General features: G+C 37.5%; 1 long non-coding RNA gene across 1 annotated transcript; it reads right to left on the reverse strand.

Moving 5' to 3' along the window:
• Positions 1–406: 406 nt before the first annotated feature.
• LOC102472047 (uncharacterized) lies at positions 407–9,869 on the reverse strand. The gene is made up of 3 exons (XR_333736.1): positions 9,771–9,869; positions 6,185–6,229; positions 407–525 (listed from the first exon to the last, which is right to left on the reverse strand). It is a non-coding gene; the product is annotated as an uncharacterized LOC102472047 (long non-coding RNA).
• Between the last annotated feature and the right edge of the window lie 4,057 nt (positions 9,870–13,926).

Below are 13,926 nucleotides of genomic sequence, written 5' to 3' on the forward strand. Positions count from 1 at the left end.
CCAGAGAGAGGGGAGAGAGGAGAGAGAGAGAGAGAGAGAGGGAAAGAAACAGGCACCATAAATGAAGTCTCATCGTGTCATAAGCTTCCCCCAACCTTTCAGGCAACCAGGCTCACAGGCACAGAGTCCCCCACCTCCACCCCTCACAGCGTGTTTCAGTTTGACTTTGGATCTGAACCATGGTCTTCCTTGTGGCTCCAGCATTACAGAATGGTGCCCTACCACCTGGACCACCATGGGTTGAGCCTATTTCTTCTATTTAATAAAGAACTCCATTAGATTTATCACAACATGACTCGCCTGTCAGAGAATAAATATTTCATCCTTTTTTGAAACGATTCTTTTCTTTCATCATTCTCTCATGTGCCATTTGACTAAGTTCTAGCCAATGAGCTGAGAATGTAAAAGCTGTTGTACTTCCTTCTCAGCGGTTCACCTTCAGATTCTTCTTCCTTTGTTTTGCAGACTGATTCTTGGACATGCTGATGGCATGACAGTTTGGATATTTTCGATGGGGAGAACACCCTAGGGGACGCAGAGGAAAAAGATAAACAATATAAATATTTGTGAGTTTATTTCAGGTCTCTTATAAAATCAGCTCTGCCTATCCTCATCCAAACTAACAATACACTCCTCTGTCCAAACATGATTTCCCTTTTATCTCAACTCCAGATGTTTTAGTAATCTCTATATTATTGGCGTGAATGCTTTCCACACTCTGTAATTCTAGACTAACTTGCCTCTCTCAGCACAACTTGGCATATTAGGGGACATATTAAGAGAAGGAGTAGTCATGGAGGAACAAGTAAACATCTGTTTGTAGACAGAGGAAGGGATTATTATCAGGGTCATATATAAATGAAAAGTCAAATAAAAAACGTACCTGTCATAGAAAGGTTTTAGATGGATGCAAAAATTTCTCAAAAACTTCTCAAAAAAATAAAAAGATAACTAGTGACAAAATTATGATAAATAGTTTAAGTTTTTTTCCAAAACTCTAAGATGATACATTTAAAACAATGTTTCCATTGTTATAAAATGTGTTTACATACATATATATGTATATGTATTTATATGTGTGTGTGTATATATATATGGCCACACTGCAATCCCTTCTCCTCCATTCTCCTGTCGGGATCTTGGGCATGCACACACATGCGTCCGGTGTGAATTTTAAGCCACCGGTTCCGGGATGCGAACCGCAGTCGACCACATGGGAGTCCAGCGACATAGCCATTATGCTAACTGCTGGTCCCTCTCATATATATACATTTTTTCTTAGTCCTGTCAAGGACATACTAAAACATTTTATCCATTTTAGTTTAATATAAAGTAAGTAATAATATATATATCAAATCTGTAAATGGTATGGTCAATTATCTTAAATTACTGAAATTATTATGATAGATATTATTTTATAAACTCTAACTTTATGTTAATGAGGCTGTAATATTCTTTCCTATTGCCTTTGATTATTATGGCTTTCATTTATGAAATGTCACTTTTGATTAAAAATTAGCTTAAGATATGTTTTCTATGTTACTAATACTGTTGTTCTTGATGTTTTAAAATCTTACTTGTGAAAATTTGCCTAGTTTCCGGGTCACTTTTTATTTACTTATTTATTCATTCCCTCAAATAATATTTACTCTTGTGTCAATGCTTGTGTCTCATACTAAAGTTATAATGGTATCTAAGATAGACCACAGGATTTATAAATAGATGATTATACTAGAACTAATAGGTAGATAATGGGAAAATGTGTGTGCTTTGAGAACATGGCTCTATACTAGAAGTGGATGACTTGAAAAACTTTCTAGAATTGGATCAAGCGGAAGAAGTCTGTATTCAGATAGGTAAGTAATAGAATAAACCAATAACACCAGACTTTTTTTTTTTTTTTTTTTTTAAGATTTTTGCCATAGGGCACATGTGCCTGCCAGGTTGCAGACAGAGACAGTGAGAGGGAAAGTAAGAAATCAACTCCCAACAGGAGGTGGGCGGGCCCCATTTTTTTTTCTTTTTTTTTGCCTCCATTCTCTTCCCAAGATTCTGATTGCTCACACACAGGCACTACTGTCTTGCCAGATCCAGGACTCAAACCACAGTCAGTCACGTGTGAGTCCAGTGCCTTAACAACCACACCACCTGCTGGTCCCTCCCCAGGCAGCTTCATGACCATTTATATTGTGTTAAGAATGACAAAATCATGCATCATGGTCTTTCTGTTTAATCTTTGTGAATATGTTACCCTGATGTTCTGGCATTTGGTGTTACAGCATCTTGTATCCTGTTTTTTCTGTGATTGAAACATTCTTTATGCGATTTTTTTTAGTGTGAATTTTCATTAACTTGCTTGAAAAGTGATTAGCCTCTCAATTTCAAACTACAATTTATTTTTTAAAAACAAGATGATTTTTTTAGAATTCTTCATTTGATTATTGTTTATGCTCTATTTCTTCTGCTTTCTTTTTTTTGGAGGGGGGGGAGAGGTTTTTTTCGCTATAGGGCGCGTGCACTTGCCAGAAAGACAGAGAGAGACATAGAGACAGAAAGCGAGAAATCACCCCTCAGGGGGGACGGTCACGCCGCAATCCCTTCTCCTCCATTCTCCTCTTCGGATCTTGGGCATGCACACACACGCGCCTGGCATGAGTCTTAACCCACTGGGTCCGGGATACGAACTGTGGTCGACTACGTGGGAGTCCAGCGACACAGCCATTACACTAACTGCTGGTTACCTTTCTTCTGCTTTCTTTTTTTACATAAAACCCTGGATTTTTCTTTTACTTGCTTTTTTTTTTTTTTTTTTTTTGTTTTTGTCTGTATATGCTCTGTGCCTTGTATCTGGATCTTCTGATTTCTTCTTGGTTTTCTCCTACAAATCGCTAATTAAATTTTGTGATGGTAGGTCTTTTAATTATTGATTTAAACTAAAATGCTTGTTTTTTAGTTCATTAATTGTGTTGCTTATCAGTTTTCTACAAAGTTGTCATCCATTTCTATTTCATAGTGGCAATTTTTACCGATTTGTTCTTTTATTCTTTAAGGAGAATGAGAATTTTACTGAGTCAGACACTGTTTCCTGTATCAGAACACTTTCTCATGTGTCTCTTATTGTTCTTTTGGTTAATTATTTTATTTTACTTTTTTTATAAATCATCCTACATTTTACCTAGTTTCACAGTTATAAAGTGCTCTGGATCTCATCATAAATTATTATAATTCTCTACCCAAATCTTTCATAGAGGATTCCACCAAATTGCATACTTCAGTCAGCCTCCTGAACATCTTAATGGAGTGTTTTACTTTTCCTGTAAATTAATATGTCCTAACTACACTAAGAATCATCTTCATCCTCTTCTGAACTCATACAACAATTGTGCTATCATTCTGCCAATCATCCAGCATCAATCAGAGGATTTCTGCTCTTCCTTTTTTGATCCTTTGTAAAGGCTTAGAGTTCCCAGCTCCACAGTGATTAATATGATGGTTCCTTTCCATTTATGCTGTTTCTTCTTATGTCATACATTTATTACTTTAATAACTACTCTCTTGACATGGTCCTATTTCAAAGCAACCTATGTCATATTGTCAAATTATCCTTTTAAAAGCTCAATTCCAATAACTCTTTTCTTCGGAAGCTTTGAATAAGTCTTTTTTGCTTGTTGAATTAAGTACACTCTCCTCCCATGGCATTCAAGACTTGTCACAATATCGTCTAATACTGAGCCAACCTCCATTTACAAAATTACTATCTGGGACCATCAGGTGGTGTAATGGTTACATTGCTGGACTCCCTCATGGCCTAAGCTTTTCTAGTCCCCAAACCTAGTGGTTTAAAACTCTCACTGGGCATGTGTATGACTGTGCCCAAGATCCTGAGAGGTGAATGAAGGAGAAAGGATTGTAGTATGGCTAACCCCCCTTGCTTTCTGTCTCTCTGTCTCTCCAGCGAGTGCATGTGACCTATGGGGAAAAATAACTCTTTTTTTAAAAAAATTACTCTCCACTATCCAGTGCATATGGTAGTCTAGATGGACTCACTGGTCTGCAAACATATCTGTGGCTGCCCACTTATATAGCCCTATAAGGTGCTCCCTTCTCAGTTCATTTTAGCACTACAAATATATATTAAGCTTCTACTTGACATTATTCTAATGAGCCAATAATACCTAGTTATTATGAGTAAAAACATAAGTACAATATATCTCTTCAATTATAGGTGACTCTGATACATACAGCTCATAATACAATGTGATAATAAGCCAGCTGAAATATATGAAATACCATAAGATTACAGTGTAGAACATTAAGACTTCTGATCAAGATAGGCACCATAGAAAAAGTAACTTCAGAACAGTGACATAAAAGATAAATTGAAGTTTCCTGTCCACAGCGGAGTGAAGTGGTATTCCATGAAGTGGACAAAACATAGGGAAGGTAAAATAAATACAAAAAAAATGATATATTCTAAAAAATATACTCTGGCATATTCATCTGTGATGTACATGTAACAACATCAAGAACATGACCTGAAAAATAGTAAGTAATTCAAAGGTATTTTTTGGATAAATGAATGGAAGACTCTTAGACTTGGAATAAATGCAAATGCATGATGAAAATCAAAAGAGAGTTGGGGCCTGGCTGTGGCATAGTGGTTAAGAGAGCTGGATTCCACATGATGACTGTGTGGTTTGAATTTTGAACTCTGAAGTTTAAAAAATACAGTGGGCTCATGTGTGTGCATGCCTAAAATCCCAAGAAGAGAAGAGAATGGAGTAGAATAGTTTTCAGCATGATCATCCCCCAAGGGGTGCTTATCACTTTCTCTCCCTCCCTCTCTCTGTCTCTCCCTCCCTCCCTTCCTCCCTCCTGTGAGTACATAAAGTTAATGTAAAAAATAAAAAGCAGTGCTAGAAAGCAAGAAAGAAGATACATTGTGAATGTGTACATGCTAATTCAGGAGTTTATATTTTATCTATATCTATATCTAAAATGAAAGTTGGAGGCAAAATTTCAGTAAAATAGATAGCATACAAATAGAATACTGAATCAATCAGGCATGCCATCCCATAAGACTTTACAACTGTAAAGTGGCCATAAGCTAGATTACAACTCATAAGGTCTCAAAAGATTATCATGAGCATACAAGGTTTATTAAGTGGAAACTGAGATATTATTTAGAAGCAAGTTGTTATGTGAATCTTAGCTCTACCTATAGCACAGTTGTGAGTGCTTTTCTGTCATCTCAGTTCAAAGATAAGAGTTTTACAACCACTCTAATATTTTAATAGGCACTTTCTGCAACTTGAAGGGAGGGTAGACTGAGTAGGCATATAGTTTTTTTCCTACTTTAAAAATTCTAAAAGCAGGGAACCAGCAGTTAGTATAATGGCTATGTCACTGGATTCCCACATAGTTGACCGCGGTTCGTGTCCCGGACCTGGTGGCTTAGAACTCATGCCGGGTGCGTGTGTGCCCAAAATCCCGAGAGGAGAATGGAGAAGGGATTGTGGTGTGACCATCCCCCCTGGGGGGTGATTTCTTGCTTTCTGTCTCTATGTCTCTCTCTGTCTGTCCTATAGCGAAAACCTCTCAAAAAAAATTTCTAAAAGCAGAAAAATAGCTGAATAGACATTAAAACATCTAGAGCAAAGAAGCTCTTCTTATGGTGGCATAGAATGCTTGGATGATTTAATCTTTACTGCACACCCCAAGTATGTTAGGAATTAAGGAAGTCTAGGGGTATTATCTTAGGTCCACTGTAAAGAGTTGCCTATAAGAACAAGTAGAATCAATTTGTGAGATTTTCATGGGCTAAGGAAGGAGGATGTCGACCTTCTGTAATAGAGATGCTTTTGTCTGGGTTTGTGAAATAGAAGCTGAGTGATCTTCGATGATGAAGCAATCTCTTGGGAGTCCATAAAAGCACTTACGAGACAGAGTCCTACTTTTGACCTCTGCCAGATTCACTTTCTACTTCCTACCAATGTAAGAAATTGAGTCAGGTAAAGTCTATTCTGTCCTCCATTCTCCAGTGCCTTTCCTGAACTCTGACTCTGGAGTGGTCAGATGTTTGTAATGCTGGGAAGAGGAAGTGAGAAACCCAGTTAGCAGATTATACCATAAAATAGAAACATGACTAGCCCACTTTTACCTGAAGGCACACTCATCCCCTTACCTTACAGTGAGCTCCCTCTCCTTCATTCCCCATCTTCTGGTGGATCTGATGAGTGGGAGAAAAGGACAAGTCTCAGTGTTAAATCATGTTGAACTTAGTATTTCATTTATGGAACTAAGACAGGAACTCTGATTTAAAGTGACTGTTGCCTGAGAATGATCAAAAGAATCATGACATTGACTGAGTTTTTAATCAGGTAGAAAGAAAACAATAAAATACATTAAGGAACAATGGGAGACTAAAATAAATTTGCATCATGATTTTATCTCATGAGTCACATTTATCCACTCTATCAGTTACATAAAGAAATTATATGAATTTATCTGTGTTTGAAAAATGTGCTCTGCATGCTAAAAGAGTAATAACCTGAAGTGAGACAGATGAGTCAGGGAGAACTTCCCTTTCTGTCAAAGTTCTTTTTTAGCTTCATGGTACTCATATATTTTGCCAATCTTGATTTTCTTCTACTGTCTTTACCTTCCAATTAAAGCTAATCACTCATTAATTAAATTAGTTGATGTTTATTGAGCACCCACTATGTGTTAGACATTGTTAGCATGCATGGAATATATTAGTATGTGAAACAGGTAAAAATTCTTATCAATGTGGGGTTTATATTCTAGCCAAAAGAGATTAACAGGAAGTAATACACGTGACACCTGAATAACTTTCACAGTACTCTAGAAGATAGTGCTAAGTGCAATGGGGTAGAGAAATCAATATCTCAGGTAAGGATCTCATATCAAGCCTTCCTTAGAAGACAAGATTGAAGAAAATTCCAGAAGGTGTGAAGGAATTAGCTATGTAGAATCTGGATAAAAGAGTTGATTGCAGTGACCAACAGATAGTGTAATGGTTACATCGCTGAACTCCCACATAGTCCACCATGGTTTGAGTAATGGACCCAGTGGCTTAAAACTCATGCTGGGTACATGTGCATATGTGCCCAAAATCCCAAGAGGAGAATGAAGGGAGAATGGAGGAGAAGGGATTGTGGCATGGCCACCCCCCCTCTCTGGGGGTGATTTCCTGCTTTCTTTTTCTTCTGTCTCTCTAGTAAGCATATAAGCCCTATAGCAAAAATCTAAAACAAAACAAAACAAAACAAAACAAAACAAAAAACAGCCAATTCCAAAGCCTTAATATGAGCTGGTGATTGGTGTGCTTTATGAAATACCAAGTTATCTGTTGTGGCTGAACAGAGTGAGTTAGGGGTTATCATAGTGGGAGATGAGGTCAAAGATGTAAGAGCATCCATTTGTGTAGGGCCATGAAGGTCAGTACAAGGATTTTGACATTTGTATTGAGTGAGGCAGAAAGCCATTAGAAGGTTTAAGCTGCCTCGTATTGTAAAAGAATCATTCCTGTGCTCTTCTGTAGCTTTTTTAAAAAAAGTTCATAGAACACTTATCATACTTTGATTTTGAAAGGTGGTTATTTGTATATAAGTATCGTCCTATAAAGTATAAACTCACATAGGACCTAGTCTATGTCTTACTCGACTTTGCATCACTGGTAGTGAATAACTAGTACTTTACATATAAGTGATACTCAACATATTTGTCAAAATAATGGTTTTATACTCCCTTAGGAAAGTAATATTGATGTCTGATATTCAAAAAATATTCCCTCAGCTAGAATATCTGATTGTTTCAGAGAGATTATTTTCTTATGCCAAATGGCATAAAATTGACTATACACTTGCTTTTTCTAAATATTTGACTATGGTGTAGAAATCAGGTTATTCTACTGTATCCAGTTACTCTCTCTAACAGAAAACTGTTTCTTTCAGGTCTTGAATCACGACTAGAGCTGATTTTTTTTTTAATCATCTCGCTTCTTTCTTTATTGTCTGGGTTCCCTTTAGACCCTGACCTGCCTGTCATGGACACCTTTGAATACCTATTGTCCAATATACTGTTTGATGCATTGTAAATACTCCTAGAAATTTATTCAATGAATGCATGAAAAGAACATTTCCCATTATTATACCACTCCTTATAACTATAAAGGATCATCTCATTGAATCTAAATCATTCAAGTTTATTTCTGTGTCACATGGTTACAGTCAAACTTATGCCATAAATCATGGCCATTTTCATTACCGTGAAAAAAAGTATAATGAAGGGGGAAAATATAGAAGATATAAGGGAAATAAAGGGGAAGAGGAGATAAAACATGGAGAAAAAGAGAGGAAGAGATGGGAGGAGGGGGAAAAGGAGGGAGGGAGAGAGGGAAGGAAGGAAAGGAAGAAGGAAGGAAAGTAGGAAAGAAAATAGAGAAAAAGGAAGAACTCTTAGTTGCTGCTGAGGTTACTTTTCTGCTACATCCCTCTAAGGTCTCTAACTTATTCTCTGCACACAATTCATTCTGTATTCATTTTTACTTCATTGTTTTTTCCCCCCATAGGGCACATTAGCTCGCCAGAGAGAGAAAGAGCCGCTAAGAGAGAAAGTGAGAAATCTCCCCCCAGAGGAGATGAACATGTTGCAATTTATTCTCCTCCATTCATCTCCTGGGATCCTAGGCACATGCACACATGTGCCTCACATGATTTTTAAGTCTCCAGGTCCAGGACTCCAACTGTGGTGGACCATGGGGGATTCTAGCACCTTAACCACTATACCACCTGCTGACCCCACACCTCACTCTTTTTAATGTTTAAGCACATGAATAGTGTGTTATGAAATAATACTTTCTGACTTGCTTGACATTGAGGTATAAAAAAAATCCATTTCTCAGTGGGATTTTTATTCTGTAATAAAGAATAAAAAAGCATTGCTGCCTGTCAAGAAACTGGTGAGATTTACCTAGCCTCTTTTACATATTAGGCAGTAAGCATGCAGAACATAATGGCCAAGAACCTAGTGATTAATCTACCTGACGGTGGAAATCAACTCCAGTGAATTCACTTTTTTGTAGAGTGCTTCCAGATCAGAACTTAATAGGCATTTTCTGTGTTTTCTTTCAGTCAACCTGCTGTGTGCAAGATGAATGCAGACTTACATAGATTCATATATCATTTGGAATGCTCTAATCCAGGGAGGCCCAAATTTAAGATCTGAACAATTCAGATTCCTATGAATTTATAGATAGGAATGGAAAGGCACTGCATCAGAGAAGATAAAAGACATACTTCACGAAATCAGGTATTCAAGGCCACTGACCATCAAAAGTCCTTACATAAAAGCAAGGCACTGTGGCCACTTCTGTTACAATGGCAATAAAAAATACAGGATTTCCATAAACATCAAAGAACTGAAATCTTATCTTGCCAACATCTTACACAATCTTGTAAGGTATCAAAAACATGATATCTATGGTTCTTTATCAGATCTCACATGATAAATATAGCATCAGCTTTGTCCAGAATGTAAGGAAGGAATCCTGACACAGTGCAGAAGGAGGTAGTACTACAGAGGTCAACAGACCTGCTTTTTCCAAATCAAGATGTAATTCAGCCTGTAAGAACTCACTTATCCAGATATAAATTATTAGTTTTTTGTGGGGTGTTTGCCATAAAATGTAGTACATTTTATTTTGGATAATCATAAATAGATAAGGAGGAGGAAAAAAAACAACGTACCTTGAAAGAGCATACCTTGAGCAATCAGAGGTTCTTATACAGAGCTAATTCTTAAATTCTATCCATAGATCAGAAATCCCACTATCACCTCTCTCCAGTACAAAGTGACCTACAGAAAAGACAAGTTTTATTTTATTTAGTTTTTAATTAAAATTTCTTTTATACATTTTATCATATATGTCACTTAGCTATTTTTATTCATTGGCTCTTTTATGTGTGCATTAGAAGTTTAAAAGATGAAAATAACAAAGTGATCCTGTTCTGAGGCTTTCTCAGTAATTTTGTTGGTGCTAGTCAACTATTTCTTTTCATTATACTTTTCAATTACTGCAAGAAATAGGCTAAATGACTTATGTCTGTATATTCTTTAAACTTTGTTACACAACAATGACCTGACCATATTGGCCTTATTAAGATAGTAGCTTCTTGGGGTTGGCAGGTGGCATGGTGGTTAAGGGGATAGACTCCCAGATGGCCAACCATGGTTCAAGTCCCAGACCTGGGGGGGTGTTTTGGCACGACCTGGTGGGTTGTTTTCTCACTCCTACCTCCACTCTGATCAAATTTTAAAAAATAACAATAGTGATAAATAAAATTAAATAAATCTTTTTTTTTTAGAAAAGATAGTAGCTTCATTTTTATGTCTTGTTACTGTATCAATCATGGAATCAAAAAGTTCTCACCAGTTAGGGCAGTACTCCCCATTCTTTCCAACACTAGGGACTGGCCTTATGGAAGATAATCCCTCCACAGATGGGAACAGATGTTGATTCCACATGACCTAAGTATACCACGTCCATTGTGCACCCCATTTCCACCACTACTACATTGCAATATACAGTGAAACAGTCTAACAACAATAGAATTTGGGCTCCCATAAGAATCTAATACCACTGTTGATCCAACAGGAAATGGAACCCAGGCAGCAATGAGAGTGAGGGGGAGTGGCTGCAAACACAGATGAAAGTTCATTCATTCACTCACTGCCCAGTGCTGTTGTGTGGTCTGGCAGACTGTCTCTGGACTGTTGCCCAGCCCCCTACAGGGCACGGATCAGCACCAGTCTCTGGCTCAGGGGAACCCTGATTTAGGGTACTTCTCCTGGAACCAGGCAGGACTGAGGACCTGAGCTTCAGGACTGAGTTCAAACTCTGACATATTTAAATATTCTTTGTTGGTTTGCATTCAATAAATCATTAAGTTTTCTTAGCATCTGCTTTATCATCTCTAAAATGAGGATAAAAATATATATTTAAAGCTCATTATAAACATTAAAAAGAAAGTAAATGTGAAAGACTTTTATAAATTCTTTTTTTAAAAATCTGCATACATATAAGGTAATATTACTATTACCAATTGGCCAAAACTTAAGTCCACATTATTTGTAATCACATAGAGGTTTATCTTTTTTTCCCCCTGTTTACTCTAATATCAACCATTTTTATAGTGATTTTAAAAAGTGGCTGTCAAAAAGATGTGTGCAATCCTGGGACCAGCAATTAGCATAATGGCTATGTTGCTGGACTCCCACGTAGTCGACCGCAGTTCCCATCCCAGACCCGGTGGCTTAAACTCACGCCAGGCGCATGTGCGTGCGTGCCCAAAATCCCGAGAGGAGAATGGAGGAGCAGGGATTGTGGCGTGGACATCCCCCCTGGGGGTGATTTCTCACTTTCTATCTCTCTGTCTCTCTCTGTCTGCCTGGTGAGCACACGCGCCCTATAGCAAAAACCTCTCAAAAAAAAAAAAAAAAAAAAAAGATGTGTGCAATCCTAATTCCCAAGAATTGCAAATATGACCTTATTTGGAAAAGAAGTCCTTGTGGATGTAATTATGTTAAGGAACTTGAGATGAAAATATCCTAGATTTAGGTTGGGCTCTAAATTTAGTGACAAATGTCCTAATAAGATAAAAGAAGAGATTGGAAACACCAAAATATGAGAAGAGAAGGAGGTAAGTGAAAGCAGAAACTGGTGTTATGTAGCCCTAAACCAAGGAACACCAGGGATTATCAGCAACCTCCAGAGCTAGAAGAGAGGCGTGAGATGGATTTTCTCTCAGGGCTTCAGAAGAAACCAACTCTGGGCTGGCTGAAGACAAATGATTAAGGAAGCCAGACTCCACATGGCTGGTGTGGTCCAAACCCAGCCCAATGTCTTAAAAAATACACCGTGTATGTTTGCGTGTGTGCACACATCTGCCTCAAATCTTGACAGGATAGAAGAATGCTAGAGAAGGAATTGGGATGTGACCATACCCCACTGGGGAATACTGCCCCCCCCAACCTCACAAGTACATATTCCTTCTAACAAACAAAACAAAAACAAACCAACAAAAAACCTCTAACTACATCTTGAATGTCTAGCCTCCAGAACCATGAGGGAATAAATTTCTGTTGTTTTAAGCTGCCCAGTTTGTGGTCATTAGTTATGCAGCCCTAGGAAAACCAGTACAATTGTAATTGGGACATTGTTAAAACAAGTAGCTTGGACTATTGAGTTTACTGAATACACATCTAGATTCAAAGTTAATGATACTTTAAGAAAAATAACTCTAGAAGGCTATGTGATAATTGAGGGTAAGTGTAGATAGCAGAAACCAGAAGGGAGAGAAGTGGCTGGTAGGGAATGGGCGGTGGAGGGTGGGTAGGAGGGGCAAAGGGAAGGAACATTTAAAAGACAAAAGCATGTAACATTTTCTGGTTTTTTTTTTTTTTTAAGGTTCTGTCATTTTTGCTTTATAAAAACAATTTTTAAAAGTCCATCAATCATAAAGGAGAAAAACGTGATTCTATTCATTCTTACAAGTAGCAAAAGTCCATTTTCTTGTCTTAGTTGGAGTGGAAGAAGACAAATCGGATCTTTCTATAGTAGTGATTCTTATTCTTCTAAGTTTTCTCAGTAACTAGTATTGTCACTTAACATTGATGGCATGCTTGACTTGGGGCTGAGCCTCTCCTCCCATATTTTACATACTGCTTCTGAGTTTTCCATCTGATAGATTTATCTGACATCAATCACAGTAGCCTCCTGTCAGCACCTCTGCTACATTACTGCTGTAAAACTCTTATACATACTTTATATCCCATCATTCTCACATGTAAAACAATATTCTAAAAATTCAACTTCCTAGCTTTAGCAGAGACACTTGGGCTCCTGATAGAAAGAACTGTAATTGTCGTGACAACTAGAATGTACATAAGATCGTCATCAACTCCTCAGCCTGAAGACAACCTATACTGATCTGACATTTCATCTCCCTTCCATTACCTCCTCATTTCTTAAACTATTCTGAGAACTACACATGCCAAGTAATATTATGTTCATATTGGTGGCATAGAGAAGTTAAGTGACTCACTGATCGTACGATAACCTGGAACCAGTCAGTTCCCCTCTTTTCTAATCATGGAGTCTTAACTGTGCTATCTTTATACCACTGCACCTCATATAAGACAAGTTATGCTTCACGTATGAGAATAAATTTCCATTTCTGAAACACTCATGCCATCTCAAAGTAATAAGCCCTGTAACTCTAACATAATCATACCTTTATGCCTCTTCTCAAAATCTACCAGTTGGGCCTGCCTACCTTTAATAGATTATTACTGTATATCCTCATATCTCTTTCCTCTTTACTCTTAACTTACTCAGTGATGACTTTTATCTTAACTCGGTTTATTCCCATCCTCTCAACCTCCTTAGTCTTCTCATACATGCCAGGCATATTCTAAAATTGAAGTTAGTGTTTTGGCCATTCCCTCTGTCTGAATCCTTCTTCTAGATAGTCACTTTTCAGTTAATTGTCATCTTCTAAATGAGGCCTTTGTTAATTGACCAATTCTTTTAAAGTCATAGCATCTGGCCCAGCTGCTGAGGTACAGCAATAACACAAGGGCCTTGCAGGGTTGGAAGTGATATGGCCAACCCCCAGTTCAGATCACTAGATTGACTTAAAAACATGCCTAGATGCCTAGAATGTGCACAAGGGCTCAGGATCCTTAGAACCTGGATGTCTGGGTAAAGAGAGAGAAGTGTGTTAAGTACTCTCTTTTGAGAATACTTCTTTCTTGCTCACTCGTTTATACACTATTATAAAATAATTTTAAATGATTATTTATTAAATTTTATTTATTCATTTATTTTTAATTTGACAGAGA

Source organism: Tupaia chinensis, unplaced genomic scaffold, assembly GCF_000334495.1.
Source record: "Tupaia chinensis unplaced genomic scaffold, TupChi_1.0 Scaffold000085_1, whole genome shotgun sequence".
NCBI lineage: Eukaryota > Metazoa > Chordata > Mammalia > Scandentia > Tupaiidae > Tupaia > Tupaia belangeri.